The 4,638-nt window shown below is 43.8% G+C and overlaps 1 pseudogene; it reads left to right on the forward strand.

Moving 5' to 3' along the window:
- On the forward strand, nt 1-996 carry LOC129504017 (malate dehydrogenase, mitochondrial-like; annotated as a pseudogene).
- The last annotated feature ends 3,642 nt before the right edge of the window (nt 997-4,638 follow it).

Here is a 4,638-nt window from a genome sequence, read left to right on the forward strand (position 1 = left end):
ATGCTCTCCGCCCTCACCTGCCCAGGCCCTGCCAGCGCCACTCTCCACCACAGCTTCAGCACCCTGGCCCAGAACAATGTTAAAGTAGCTGTGCTTGGGGCTTCCGGAGGAATTGGGCAGCCCCTTGCGCTTCTTCTCAAGAACAGCTCCTTAGTAAGCCCCCTGACCCTCTAGGATATTGCTCATATGCCCAGAGGGGCCGCAGATCTGAGCCACATCAAGACCAGAGCAAACGTGAAAGGCCACCTCGGACCTGAGCAGCTGCTGGATTGCCTCAAGGGTTGTGATGTGGTGGTTATTCCAGCAGGAGTCCCGAGAAAACCAGGCATGACATGGGATGACCTGTTCAGCACCAATGCCTCAGTTGTGGCCACCCTGACTGCTGCCTGTGCCCAGCATTGCCCCGAGGCCATGATCTGTGTCATTTCAAGTCCAGCTAAATCCACTATCCCAATTGCAATGGAGGTTTTCAAGAAACACGGAGCTTACGACCCCAATAAAATCTTCGAGGGGACGACCCTGGACATTGTCAGGGCCAACACTTCCATTGCAGAACTGAAGGCTTTGGATCTCACATGAGTCAACGTTCCTGTTATTGGCAGCATGCCGAGAAGACCATCATCCCCCTGTCCCCCCCCCCCCACAGCTGACAGCCATCACTGGGTGGATCCAGGAGGCCTACAAGGAGGTGGTGAAGGCCAAAGCTGGAGAAGGCTCTGCCACCCTGTCCATAGCGTACACTGGAGCCGGGTTTGTCTTCTCCCTTGTGGATACAATGAATGGGAAGGAAGGAGTTGTCGATGGTTCCTTCATTAAATCTCAGGAAGCAGACTGCCTATTTCTCCACACCATTACTGCTGGAGAAAAAGGGTATCGAGAAGAATCTAGGCATTGGCAAGATCTCCCCTTTTGAAGAGAAGATGATAGCGGAAGGCATCCCCCGAGCTGAAGGCCTCCATCAAGAAGGGAGAGGAGTTTGTGAAGAACATGAAATGAGAGGGCAGCCAGCTAGTGGTTCATTTCCCTAACTTATGAAGGCATCATGTCCCTGCAAAGCCATCTCCTGCCCTCATGTTTCCGTTGCATTTTTTATGGGTTTTTTTTTTTTTTATGTTTCCATCGCATTAACCACGAGTGTTGTGTTAACGTCGCTGCCCCTTCCAATCACAGGTCCGTTGATGTGTGCATCAATAAAAGCAGGCTTCCATTTTCTTTTAAAAAATAAATACATAAAAATAAAAAAATAAAAATCAACTGTATCATACCACATAACCTAATTATAGTAGTACGGATCATTATAATCACAGTACCAAGGGTTATGCAGGCCATGTTTCCTAGTGGAATCTTCAAGGACATAAGAGAATCCTGCCCATCACACACAGTGAGCTGAAACTTAAATCCAGAAAGTTATTTGCTGGGTGGAATAAGGGTGGAGGAATGGGCATTCCAGGCAGAAGGACTCAAGTGTGCACAAGTTTGGAAGTGGAAGAGAACTGCCCTGTCCTGGGAAGGGCAGGAGTTACTGGCCTTGGGGTGTTGGGAGAGATGTAGCCATGGGGCAAATCCAGAGAAGAGAGCAACCAGATGAGGAAGGAAGGGTGTTTAAGCAGGCTAAAGATCTTGAGGAAGGAGATAAAGATCTAAAGCACAGCAGTGGGCAGCCCAGGTGGCTCAAGCAGTTTAGCGCCGCCTTCGGCCCAGGATGTGATCTTGGAGTCCCGGAATCGAGTCCCACATTGGGCTCCCTGCACGGAGCCTGCTTCTCCCTCGGCCTGTGTCTCTGCCTCTCTCTCTCTCTCTGTCTCTCATGAATAAATAAAATAAAATCTTAAAAAAAATAAAGCACAGCAGAAGCTGTAGAAGTGATATGAGGACTGTCAGTTGGGATGCATTTAGCTCCAAAGAACAAGACACCTGGCCCCAAACAGTTTACAGTGAAGTTTATTTTCTTATATAACAAAAACCCAATAAAGGGATTAGAGTTAGGACCATGAATTGTCATCTCCACAGTCAGAAGATGACTCCCTCAGTTCCAAATATCTTGGCCTCCTACACAGGAAAGGGGAAGGATTCATATATTCATTCATTCATTCATTCATTCATTCATTCATATTCTCTCTCTCTCTCTTTCATAACCTTTTAATTTTAGAACAGGTTTACATTTAACAAGACATTGAGCAGATAGTACAGAGAGTTCCCATATACTCCATATCCAGTTTCCCCAATTATTAATATTATAAACATTTGCAAATTAGGGAACCAATATTAATACATTATCATTAACTGAAGTCCACACTTTATTCAAATTTCTATAATTTTTATCTAATGTTCCTTTTTTGTGTCAGAATGCCATCCAGGATCCCACATTATATTTAACCCTCCTGTCTCCGTAGACTCATCTTGGCTATGACATCCCTCATTTTTTATGACCTTGATGGTTCTGAGAAGCCCTGGTGAGATATTTTGTAGACTAATCCTCCACTGTGGTGTGTCTTATGTTTTTTTCATGCTTAAACTAGGGTTATGAATTTGGGAGTGAAGATCACAGAGGTGAAGTGCCTTTCTCACCACAACCCACCAGGGGTACATAACATCAACATGATTTATGGCTATTGAGGTTGACCTTGGTTGCCTTTTCAAGCCTCACTTGTCAGAGTTCTCTCACTCTTTTATCCCTGCTTTCCATATTGTATTCTTTGAAAGGAAATCACTGTGCTTCCACCTAAGGATTGGAGAGTTGTGTTTCATTTCCTGAGTGAGGAGTAGCTACGTAAATTCCTTGGAATTCTTCATAGAATATGTGTCTCTTCTCCCTCAGTTATTTATGCAATCTTTTATATTATAATGGACTCACAGATGTTTACTTTACATTTTAGTCTGTAATCCAATATAATATATTTATTTTCTTGCTCAAGTTGTTCCAGATTTAGCTAGTAGGGGTTCTTTCCATTGGTTCCTATCACCCTTTGACTTAAGTCCATCATTGTGGGATTTTCTTTTCTTTCCTTTTTTTTTTTTAAGCTTTTTGAGTACATCCTTATTTTCTGGCATTGCCAGATTGCCAGAGTCATCTTGAATATTTCTTTCCCCAGTCCTAGAATCATCCATTCTCCAAGGAGTCCTGTTTCCTCTTATTGAAGAATAGCATTAGAAACCAAGATCTGAAGCAAGTTATGTTTGGGATTCTTTTCATCAAGGACAATCTCCTATCAGCCCTCCAGCTAACTCCCCCTTTCGTTCTTGCTAAAAATCTGCTAATAGTGCCCCCAAGTGTATTTTCCCCCTTCCATAAAAATAAAATTTTAGCTGCAAATTTTAGCAACAGACCTCCTAAAAACAGTTTATTTCCCAGCCTGCCTTGCAGCTAAATGTGGTCCTGTGACTAAGTACTAGTAAAAGGGAAATCAGTGGATGGATTCTTGAATGGAATCTTCTTCAGAGACCCTTCCTCAAGAGACCATTGCTTTGGCCCCTCTATCTTCATCCCCTTCTCCATCCTGGAATACCTTACAAGCCATCTTGGAGAATGAGAACAAGGGGCTGCACACAGGAGTGGTGTAAGCAGAACCTCCTCCCAGTCTGAACCACAAGTCTCTGTACTTTCACATAAGAGAGGAGTGTCTGTGACTGGTAGCTGAACCTGCTCCTAAGAGCATCTCATTGATGAGCTGGGTCAGCTGCTTTCCTGTGTCTGCAAAGGAGTCAGTATCACCATGATGGGTTCAGCCCGCAGGAAGCGTGCCCCGTGTCTGACCACAAACCCAGGTTACAAGGGAGCTGACGGTTAGATGGCTGTTGCATAGCAGCCAGTCGTGTCTTCCCTGAGAAGTACATGGAGAGTGAGGCCTTAGGGAGCTAGAATGGGACCCCACAGGCATATTATGTGCTGTATACATGATCCGTGGTAAGTCTGTTATTTTAATTTTTATTATTGTCATCATTATCCCCAGGGCCTTTGGGGTGGACACACACTTTGCTATGTCAAAAAGCAAAACATTAGTAAGGTAAATCTCCTGATAAAAAAGCCACAGTGCTTCCACAAGCAAAGAAAAGTCATTTCTGAGATTTCCGCTGTTGGGATTGCCCAAGAAGCTTTCTGAGTGTGGAAAGAGGCCATATGACAAGATTTCCCATAGAGGCTTGTCTTGAGCTTTCTGTGTGATCTCAGTCACCTCTAATGTTTTCCTTTATCAGTTGCTATTATGTATATTTCTTTAAAATTATGTTCATTGAGTATTTTCCATTATGTTACACGTTAATAGAAAATGTGAGAAACACAAGAGAGAAAAGCCTCTCATTCCATCGATAGCTGTTTTCATTCAAGTTTTTTCTCCCTGCAAAGATCTTTGTTGTGCTATTTTTTTGCTCCCAGGTACATTTTTATTTATTTTATTTTATTTTATTTTATTTTATTTTATTTTATTTTATTTTATTTTATTTATTTATGATAGTCACACAGAGAGAGAGAGGCAGAGACATAGGCAGAGGGAGAAGCAGACTCCATGCCCGGGAGCCCGATGTGGGACTCGATCCCGGGTCTCCAGGATCACGCCCTGGGCCAAAGGCAGGTGCCAAACCGCTGCACCACCCAGGGATCCCCCAGGTACATTTTTAGATAGTTTTTAGGTAGTTGCAATC

This window comes from Nyctereutes procyonoides, unplaced genomic scaffold (assembly GCF_905146905.1).
Source record: "Nyctereutes procyonoides isolate TBG_1078 unplaced genomic scaffold, NYPRO_anot_genome, whole genome shotgun sequence".
Classification (NCBI taxonomy): domain Eukaryota; kingdom Metazoa; phylum Chordata; class Mammalia; order Carnivora; family Canidae; genus Nyctereutes; species Nyctereutes procyonoides.